The 11,070-nt window shown below is 40.1% G+C and overlaps 1 non-coding gene across 1 annotated transcript; it reads left to right on the top strand.

Moving 5' to 3' along the window:
• The first annotated feature begins 4,126 nt into the window (after positions 1–4,126).
• On the top strand, positions 4,127–4,230 carry LOC148545787 (small nucleolar RNA R71). Its single transcript, XR_015900664.1, has one exon. It is a non-coding gene; the product is annotated as a small nucleolar RNA R71 (small nucleolar RNA).
• The last annotated feature ends 6,840 nt before the right edge of the window (positions 4,231–11,070 follow it).

Genomic DNA, 11,070 nt, shown 5'->3' with positions numbered 1-11,070 from the left:
GATTCTTTTGAGTTCCCTATTAGATATTTCGGCTTGCCCACTCGTCTGTGGATGGTATGGTGTGGCTACCTTGTGTTTGACTCCATATTTTAGAAGCAATGCCTCTAATGGTTTGTTGCAGAAGTGGCTTCCTCCATCACTGATGATTGTTCTTGGAACCCCAAAACGGCAAAAAATGTGTTTTCTGAGGAAGTTCATGACTACCTTATTATCATTGGTTGGAGTTGCTATTGCTTCAACCCATTTGGAGACATAGTCTACTGCCACAAGGATGTAATTATTTGAGTATGAGGTGGGAAAGGGTCCCATGAAATCTATCCCCCATACATCAAACAATTCAAGTTCCAGAATGAATTGTTGTGGCATTTCATTTCTTCTTGGCAGGTTCCCCGCTTTCTGGCATTCATGGCAGTGCTTCACTAGTTCCTTTGCATCTTTGAAGATAGTGGGCCAATAAAAACCACACTGCAACACCTTAGCTGCTGTTCTTTCTCCTGCAAAATGTCCTCCATAAGTGGAGCCATGGCAGTCCCATAAGACTTCCCTTCCTTCTTCCTCTAATATGCATCTTCTGAGTATGCCATCCGAACAGTTTTTGAACAAGTATGGTTCGTCCCAGATGAAGTATTTGGCATCATTTACCAATTTCTTCCTTTGATGCTTATTAAATTCCAACGGCAAACTCCCAGTGGCCTTGAAGTTCGCTATGTCTGCAAACCAGGGTGCTTTGTGAATTACCATGAGTTGTTCATCAGGAAAGCACTCATTTATATGTGTGCTTTGTGCGCTTCCTTCTTCACATGGTATCCTTGATAAATGGTCTGCCACCTTGTTCTCTACACCCTTCTTGTCTTTGATTTCAATGTCAAATTCCTGCAACAAAAGAACCCATCTAATAAGTCTTGGTTTGGATTCTTGTTTAGCAAGTAAGTATTTTAAAGCTGAATGATCAGTGAAGACAACGACTTTAGATCCAATGAGATAGGATCTAAATTTGTCACATGCAAAGACTATTGCCAAGAGTTCTTTTTCAGTGGTTGTGTAATTCCTTTGGTTATCATTCAAGACCTTACTGGCATAATAAATCACATGTACCAAATTGTCTTTCCTTTGTCCTAACACTGCCCCAACAGCAAGGTTTGATGCATCACACATCAGTTCAAAAGGTAAGTTCCAATCAGGTGGGGCAATGATAGGTGCAGAGGAAAGTTTTTGCTTCAAAAGTTCATAGGCTATCATGCAATTTTTGTCAAATACAAAGGGTGTATCAGAGACAAGCAAGTTACTCAAAGGTTTGGCTATTTTAGAAAAGTCTCTAATAAACCTTCTGTAAAAGCCAGCGTGTCCCAAAAAACTCCTAATTGCCTTGACATTACTTGGTGGAGGTAATTTTTCAATGAGTTCCACCTTAGCTCTGTCCACCTCAATGCCTCTATTCGAGATTTTGTGGCCAAGGACTATTCCTTCTGTGACCATGAAATGACACTTTTCCCAGTTTAATACTAGGTTGGTCTCTTGGCATCTCTTAAGCACCAAGGCAAGGTGGTGTAGGCAGCTAGGAAAAGAATCTCCAAACACAGAAAAATCATCCATGAAAACCTCAATAAATTTTTCAATCATGTCTGAAAAGATGGACAGCATGCATCTTTGGAAAGTGGCAGGTGCATTGCACAATCCAAAGGGCATGCGTCTATAAGCAAAAACTCCATATGGACAAACAAATGATGTTTTCTCTTGATCTCTAGGATCAACTACTATCTGATTATAGCCTGAGTATCCATCCAGAAAGCAATAGTAAGCATGTCCTGCAAGCCTTTCAAGCATCTGATCCATGAATGGGAGTGGGAAATGATCTTTTCTGGTGGCTTCATTGAGCTTCCTGTAGTCTATGCACATCCTCCACCCAGTGACAGTTCTTGTGGGTATGAGTTCGTTCCTCTCATTTGGCACCACAGTTATGCCACCTTTCTTGGGCACTACATGGATGGGACTAACCCATGGGCTATCAGAAATGCGGTAGATTACCCCTGCCTGCCATAACTTCATGACCTCCTTTTGTACCACTTCTTTCATGACAGGATTCAATCTTCTCTGAGCTTGAATGTAGGGTCTAGCATCCTCTTCTAACAAGATTTTATGCATGCATATGGATGAACTTATCCCCTTCAAATCAGCTAGGGTCCATCCAATGGCGTCTTGATGAGTTTGTAGCACATTGATCAATTTTTCTTCCTGTTCTTGGCTCAGGGAAGCGCTAATGATAACAGGATAGCTCTCATTACTACCCAAGTATGCATACTTGAGATTAGAGGGCAATGCTTTGAGCTCAGGTTTTGGTGCTTCCTTCTCTTCTTTCACTCTATCTGGCATGCTTGGCATGGTTGTTTCAGCAACCTTGATGTCACTATCTTAAATATCCTTGGTGAACTCCTCCTCTGCCACTTCCTTTGCTGTTTCCTCAAAGGTTTCTTGTACTGCAATGTCCACTACATCCACCCTCATGCATTCCTTTAGTGATTCTGATGGATAGCTCATTGCCTTGATTACGTTAAACACCAATTGCTCATCATGCAGTCTAAGAGTGAGCTCACCCTTTTGGACATCTATGATGGCCCCTGCAGTAGCCAGGAAGGGTCTTTCCAGAATTATTGAAGCTTCGGCTTCTTCCTCCATATCTAATACCACAAAATCGGCAGGGAATATGAAATCTCCCACTTTTACCAACAAATCTTCAACTATCCCATGAGGGAATTTAAAGGTTCGATCTGCCAATTGGAGGGCCATTCTTGTTGGTTTGGCTTCCTCAATCTCCATTCTTCTCATCATTGTTAGAGACATCAAATTGATACTGGCCCCTAAGTCACACAAGGCCTTCTCCACCATGACTTCTCCTATGATGCAGGGGATTTGAAAACTGCCTGGATCCTTCAGTTTCTGAGGCAATTTGTGTTGAATGATGGCACTGCATTCTTCAGTCAACAACACAGTTTCCTCATTTCTCCAGCTTCTCTTTTTGGTCATTAATTCCTTTAAGAATTTTGCATAGAGTGGCATTTGCTCTATTGCCTCAGCAAACGGAATGTTGATTTGAAGCTTCTTGAAAATCTCCAAAAATCTGGAGAATTGGCCATCCTTTTCACCTTTCATCAAACGTTGAGGATATGGTGCTTTGGGTGTATACGGCTTCAGGACCTCTTTTTCTTTTTCTCTTGTTGCAGACGGTGTAAAGGATTGTCCCTGTTCCTTGTCTCTCACATTTTCCTTTGCTTCATCCTCTGTGGGTTCACTTGAGATCTCCTTTAGCTTTTTTCCACTTCTGAGGGTTATGGCTTTACATTCTTCCCTTGCAATAGCCTTGGCAGCATGAGAAACACTTGGCCCAGGGATTTGCTTATACAAATACCCAATTTGATTTTCTAACTTCTGGATGGCAGCTCCTTGGTTTTGCAAGTTGGAAATTACTTCTTCCTTAAAAGCTTTCAATTCGGTTATGTCTTGACCCATGGTTGCAAGCATTCCTTCTATCCTGTTTAATTGATCTTGAAATTGTTGGTTCGGATTAGGTTGGGTAGGTCGATTATTTTGGCCTTGATATGATGGTTGGGAGTAAGTGTCTTGTGTGGCTTGGTATGCTCTTTGGTTGGGGTTTTGGTATGTGGACTTGTTATGTTGGTTTTGCTGGTTCCCCCACCCAAAGTTTGGGTGGTTTTTCCAGCCTGGGTTGTAAGTGTTGGAATTTGGATCATATGGTTGCCTTTGTTGATTTCCTACATAATTGGCCTCTTCCCAATCACCTCCTTCAGTGCTTTCTTCCTCTTGATCTTGTGTGTGTATCGCAGCCACTTGCTTTGTTTCTAATTTCCTGGTGAGCTCTGCTAGCTGCTTGGCAAACACCTTGTTTTGGGCTAGGATTGTATCAACATGGTTCAGCTCCATGACTCCCTTAGTGTTGTGTCTCTCTGATGCATAGTAGTACTCATTCTCAGCCACTGTCTCAATCACTTCAATGGCTTCTTCCACAGTCTTTTTCCTGTTCAATGAACCTCCTGATGAATGGTCTACAGCCTTCCTTGATTCATAAGAGAGTCCATCATAGAAAATATGCAATTGCACCCAGTCATGGAACATGTCTGGTGGGCATTTCCTTGTCAAATCCTTGAATCTCTCCCATGCCTCGTAGAGAGTTTCACCATCTTGTTGTCTAAAAGTCTGAACCTCAGATCGAAGCCTATTGACCTTTTGTGGGGGGTAGAAACGTGCCAGAAACTTGCTTTCCACCTCGTCCCATGTTGTTAGGCTCCCCCTTGGGAATGATTCCAGCCACTTAGCTGCCTTGTCCCTAAGTGAAAATGGGAACAAAAGCAGTTTATAGGCATCTTCCTGGACTCCATTGGACTTCACAGTGTCGCAAATTCTCAGGAATTTTGTGAGATGTTGGTTTGGGTCTTCATTAGCACTCCCACCAAATGAACAATGATTCTCCACAAGTGATATTAGCTGTGGTTTGAGCTCAAAATTGTTGGCCTGAATGGGTGGTTTCTGAATGCTGCTACCACAATTCCCAGAGGTTGGGTTTATGTATGAACTAAGAACCCTCCTCTCGGGAATGGCATTGTTTCCATCAGCTCTCCCATGGTTATGAACTTCTCTATCCATGTTGAGATCTAGAGCTTCCTCAAAATTGTCCTCAGATTCTCCTTCAGATTCTTCTTCTCCCAGTACTCTCTTCCCTCTTGCTTCCCTTCTAAGTCTATGAAGGGTCCTCTCTGGTTCGGTGTATGGAGGAGTTGATGTCTCTCCTCTCCTACCTGTCATACAAGACACAGCACAGGCACCAAACAAGTGAAATACTCTTGGTTAATGGAAGAGTATGGTTAGAGCAGTTGAGGAATTAATTCAAACAGTTAGTGAGTCAGTGAGTTAGCTGCTTGAATTTAAAGGCATAAAAAAAAGAAAGCATGTAACAGAGTGCAGAAATTAAAATTCAACAAGTAACTTGAACTGAATTAACAAAGCAAGAAAAATGCTCAATCTAGTTAACTTCCAATTGAAGAATTGTCAATCGAAAACCAATCCCCGGCAACGGCGCCATAAACTTGATGCGCATAAACTAGTTATGCCACGATTTAGGAAATTGCACGATCGGCAAAATTCCTTCCGGCAAGTGCACCGGTTATCGTCAAGTAAAAACTCACAATAGAGTGAGGTCGAATCCCACAAGGATTGGTTGAATGAGCAATTCGGATTAGAAGTGTGTCTAGTTGAGCGGAATCAAGACTTAGATGAGAATTGCGGAATGTAAAATTGGCGGGAAACGTAAATGACAAGAAATTGAAATGGCGGAATCTTAAATTGCATGAATTAAAGAGCAAAAGCTAAATTGCTGAAATTAAAAGGGAATGGGGGTGATTGCATGAATTGAGTTGCAGAATGTAAAGAGAAAGTGGAAATCAGAAATGGGGAATTCATTGGGTGTTAGGAGATATTGAGATCTCCGAATCAAAACATTTTTATTCCTTCCTCAACCAATGCATTCATTGAATTTTGCTTGGCAATCTTATATGATTGGATCCCAATCCCTTGGCTCACCAATTCTCTCTAAAAACGAACAAATTCCCAATCCCTTGGTTTAAATGTTCATAAGAAGAGATGATGCTCGATCACTGATTATACCACACAGTTTCATGAACCACAATTTGGTAGGATTACATGTCACAATATCCATCCAAACCCCAATCCAATTCACTGTGAGAAAGCTTCTCTAGCATGAATCCTCCATTCCTTTCCCAAGGTTCCGAAGGATTCCAATTATGGGTAGTTTCTTTCCCAAGACAACTACCCAATGGAATTAGATCGAGAAGCTTTCTAACAAAATTCAAGAGAAAAGATTGAAGAAGAAGATAAAACTATTATTGATTCATTGAATTACAATAGAGCTCCCTAACCCAATGAAAGGGGTTTAGTGAGTCATAGCTCTGAATTCAATTACAAAGGTATGAAAACTAGCAAAAAATGAAAAGGTCCCCCCAAGTCCTTCCTAACTTAAATTCTATCCTATTTATACACTTTCTATATTGAGCTTCTGTTGTGTTTCTTGGGCTTTGAGGCCTCTCCCTGCTTTCCTTTTGCTTTGGGTTTATGATCCATAATCTTGATGAGGCTGCTGATCCACATTCTGTAACATTCATTGAGCCAACTTAGTGATAATCAAGTAATGACCCATGACTCAACAAATTGAAAATCCAGACTCATCAATCCTTCAGGCCCAATCCCATAAACCATGATATTCAATTGGGTTTCATACCAGAGTAAGTTTAAGTTAATGTTTGTGCTCAAAAGCTAACTTAAACTGCAATATTTTTGGCCCAGAAACCTTTTCCAATAGTGGCGTTTAAGTTGCAGTTTAAGCTTAAACTGTAGCTTAAACGCCAGACACTTCCAGTGATGCCTTTTGTGGAAGCACGTTTAAGCTTCAGTTTTAGGTTAAACTGAAGCTTAAACGTAGAAATGGAAGAAGGCAGCCCTGGAGGGTCACTTAGTCGAACACGTTTAAGTTTCAGTTTAAGGTTAAACTGAAGCTTAAACGTGGAGATAGGAAAGGCAGCCCTGGAGGTCGAACACGTTTAAGCTCCAGTTTAAGGTTAAACTGGAGCTTAAACGTGGAAGAGGAGAAAGGTAGCCCTGGAGGTGTCGAACACATTTAAGCTCCAGTTTAAGGTTAAACTGGAGCTTAAACGTGGAAATGGAGAGAGCAACCCTGGAGGAGAAAACTTGGTCGAACACGTTTAAGCTCCAGTTTAAGGTTAAACTGGAGCTTAAACGTGGAATGCTCCTGGTGCCTTTCTTCCTTCTGGCGTTTAACCTCCAGTTTAAGGTTAAACTGGAGGTTAAACGTGAAAATGCTTCTTTGGTGAGAGTTTGTGTCGAACACGTTTAAGCTCCAGTTTGAGGTTAAACTGGAGCTTAAACGTGGAATTGCTCCCATGGTGAATTTCCCACTTCTGGCGTTTAACCTCCAGTTTAAGGTTAAACTGGAGGTTAAACGTGGAAATGCTTCTTTGGTGAGACTTTCATTCTGGCGTTTAACCTCCAGTTTAAGGTTAAACTGGAGGTTAAACTTCAGTTCCAGCATTTCTTAGCCTTCAAGATTCTGGCGTTTAAGCTCCAGTTTAAGCTTAAACTGGAACTTAAACTCCACATGTGATATTCAAGCTTCCTTTATTGGTTTTGTTGCCTCCTTGCCTAGCCTCTTCTTCCCTGAAATCATCCAAACAATTGCATCAAAGTCTTGCAAAATTTCATGAGAGATCTTCCATTCATAGCATTCAAGTAATATAACTAAAAACTCATGGAATTTGCATCAAAATCATACTGTTTGGATGGTTCATTGCTTTGTTATTCATTTAACCATTCTTGGTTACTTTAAGCTCAAGAAAGTGCATAAAACAACTAAAACTAACAGAAAAATGCTAGTGAAACTAGCCTAAGATGCCTTGGCATCAGCCACTAAACTCCTCAACCTTGATCCCCGAGCTGCAGGAGAAAAAAGGTTGTTACAACTAAATGAGTTGGACGAATTTAGAATAGAAGCTTATGAAAATGCTAAGATATACAAGGAGAGAGCTAAGAAGTGGCATGACAAGAAGATCACAAAGAAGGAATTCAAGCCAGGACAGCAAGTGCTCCTGTATAATTCGAAGCTTAAAATTTTCCCTGGCAAACTGAAGTCTAAGTGGACTGGCCCATACTTGGTGACAAAGGTTTTTCCCTATGGGAATATTGAACTGCTAGATGAGGCAACAAAGAATCAATTCACAACAAATGGTCACAGAGCAAAGTTGTATTTGGGAGGACAATGGGATAAGGAAAAAGAGGTTCAACACCTACAGCCCTCTTAAAAAGAATTGAAAGATGTCAAGCTAGTGACAATAAAAGAGCGCTTGTTGGGAGGCAACCCAACCTGAGGTAGTTTTCTTTTCATAACTTTTTCAATAAAAGTGTTGGATAACTGCTATGTATTGCAAGAAGCTAAGTTTGGTGTTGCACACCAAAAACAATCGAAGGGAGAATGCAAGATGCTAAGTTTGGTGTTCCACCAAAACTTCATTCTAACTTCCTGCACATTGCTAGTTCCAAGCAATCAAACAGATTATTCAAACAACTTAACTGTTTTTGTTTAATCTCATGTTCATAAACTTTAGCAAGGACACAAAAGTTTGCCCAGAGTTAACCTGTTGAATCAGAAGAAGTAGCAGGAAATTAAGTCTGGGAGTTAACCACCAATTGAAGATACTATGCATCAAGACTCAAAAAATGAGCACAGCAGAAAGAAGAACAAAAGAAATGCAAACCAATAGGTTGTATCTATACTTAACCTTTGCTGTTGAGAAATACTTTTGATTGATGTCTTGTTAAAGTGTTCATTTAGCTTAAACAGATTCAAACTTCTTTTAAAATAAATAGGGTAGTTTATGTGTGTGCTTGTGTATTTACTTTCACTTGACAAGAAGCATGTGTTGTCCCCTGCATCTTTAAGTTCAATAAAAGAACAGTTTGAATGTGAAGCAAGATGATCTCTGTTAGATAGAAGTAGAATAAAAGTAAGTGGTGGTATGTGTGTGATTGTATAATAGCTCACTTTTAGTGAATAAAGAGCCAGGATATCTCCTCCTAAGTAGAGAGTAGCCTACTGCCTATGAATCCCAATTAAATTCCTTGGTTAGAAAGAAAAACAAAAAGGAGGAAAGAAAAGAGATCAGAAGAAAAGGAAACAAAAAGAAACAAAGCTGGACACCAATAGCTTGAACTTTAAAATATATGCCTGTGATGTCTTTGTGCTAGGATCTGCTTGGATTAGTAAGCTCTTAGGAGTGCATCAACACTCGGTGACTTGGGTTAACTAATCCGGGATCATCAGCTGAAAGTCCACTATCAAGAGCAACCTAACTACAAGGCATTTAGTAACCCAAAGAGGTGCTGGGCATCAATGTTTTAAGAAGGAATGTGAGCCAAGTGTCTATGGTGAATAATGTGTCAAGTATAAAGAAAAGAAAATGAACTTGCTACACATGACACTCAAATAAAGCTTATGAACAAAGTAATAGCCAAGGATAAAGGAATAATGAGAGGTCATAGCAGTATGTCACTTGAAGCTTGAAGGAGACTTTCTAGGCCTAGGAGTCAATAAGAAGTGAGTATTTGCATATCCACACAAAATCCCATGAACTATCAATAATACTTTGCTAGCATGAACATCCTCTTCCATTTCATTCTTTCTTCTCAATAAATCTTTTCTTGCTTGAGGACAAGCAAGCTTTAAGTTTGGTGTTGTGATGACAAGTCATCCTAGCCTATTTTAACTAGTCTTTTCCTTTTGTTTTCATTAGAATTATGCACTTTCTTGAACCATAAGCAAGCAAATTGAGTAGATTTTTATGTTTCCCTTGATTGAATCAACCATGTATGAATTCATGCCATTTCAAGAGGTTTTATGCTATAATTGTTGCATATTATGATAGAATGAGTATCTCATGATTATGAGCATAGCTTTGATGTGTTTGGATGATTAATTATAGGTGAAGAAAGCTTGGAGAAAGGTTGAAGCAAGAAGGAATAGCTAGGAGTAAAGAGAAGAAAATGGAATAAGTGAAATTGAACCAGGAAGCAAAAAGCTGGACCTAAAGTTAGCATCAAACTTTTGCACAAACTTTTGGTTGAAAAGTTAGCCCCAATGTTAGCCCCCTAACTTGGAGGCTAACGTTGGAACTTGAAAATCACTCCCTGGGTACCAAAAGTTTGCGCCAACGTTAGCCCCCTAACTTTGAGGCTAACGTTGGCACATGAGATTCACCCCTGGGTACCAAAAGTTTGCGCCAACGTTAGCCCCCTAACTTTGAGGCTAACGTTGGCATGAAGAAAACCTCCCTGGGCACCAAAAGTTTGCGCCAACGTTAGCCCCCTAACTTGGTGGCTAACGTTGGCACATGAAAATAACAAGGAGGAGCAAAAGTTTGCGCCAACGTTAGCCCCCTAACTTGGTGCCTAACGTTGGCGCCACAAGTACACAAAGTAAGGCCAACGTTAGGGCCAAAGTTAGACCCCTAACGTTGGCACCAACGTTCATATCAGCAAAGTGGTGTTAGCTGATATGAAAAGTTGGAGCAAAAGTTAGACCCCTAACTTTTGCTCCAACTTTTGGTCCAACTTTTGCAAAACTCAAACCCGGTTCACTTGGTTCACTTTGGTTCTTCTCCAAACTTCAAAAGCAATCAACCAAGGCTTCTTTCAACCCAATTCCACCAAGAGCAAAGGCCCAACTCAAGGCTTGAAGATCATTGGAAGAAAGTGCATAAATAGGATAGAATTCAAGTTCTTCGGGGAGCTTTTCTTTTGAATTTTCATAATAGTTTTCGGAGAGCTTTGGATATGGAGTGATCTTTAATTTCTTTGTCTTGGAGAAAGAGAATTCACTTCTCTTCCTCTTCATTTTATTGCTTTCTATTTCAATTGCAATTGTCTTGGATCTTGGGTTGGAGAATTGAAGGAATTCTGTTTCAATCTCATCCTTGGATCTCTCTGCTTTGTTTACTGCAATTTAATTTCCGTTTCTATTACTTGCTTCTCATCTACTTTCCTTACAATTTACAATTCCCTTGCAATTGTTCTTGCTGGATCTAGGAAGGCATTGAGATCTAGACTTGGCTTTCTAGTCTCTAGGTCCTGAGATCTGATTTCCCATTTCAATTCTCTGTTTACTGCTTTATATGTTCATTTACTTTTCTGTTTCGGATTCGATTCAATCCCAATCCCCTTCTACTTCTCTGCTTGATGCAATTTACTTTTCCTTGTTTAAATTCTGCAAATCCAATCCCCAATTCCCTTTACAATTCCAGCCGTTTACATTTCTTGCACTTTAAGATTCCGCAATTTACATTTCTTGCATTCTAAGTTTCTGCTATTTAATTTCTTGTTCTTTAAGATTCAGCACTTTAATTCCCTGTTCTCTTTACTTCCATGCAATTTAATTACTGCAAAGTACAAAACACTCAACCAAATCTTGATTCGCTTGAC

This window comes from Arachis ipaensis, chromosome B9 (genome assembly GCF_059453495.1).
Source record: "Arachis ipaensis isolate K30076 ecotype BB chromosome B9, ASM5945349v1, whole genome shotgun sequence".
Lineage (NCBI taxonomy): Eukaryota > Viridiplantae > Streptophyta > Magnoliopsida > Fabales > Fabaceae > Arachis > Arachis ipaensis.
Note: the sequence above shows the minus strand (reverse complement) of the source record. Positions and strands in the feature narration are given on the sequence as shown.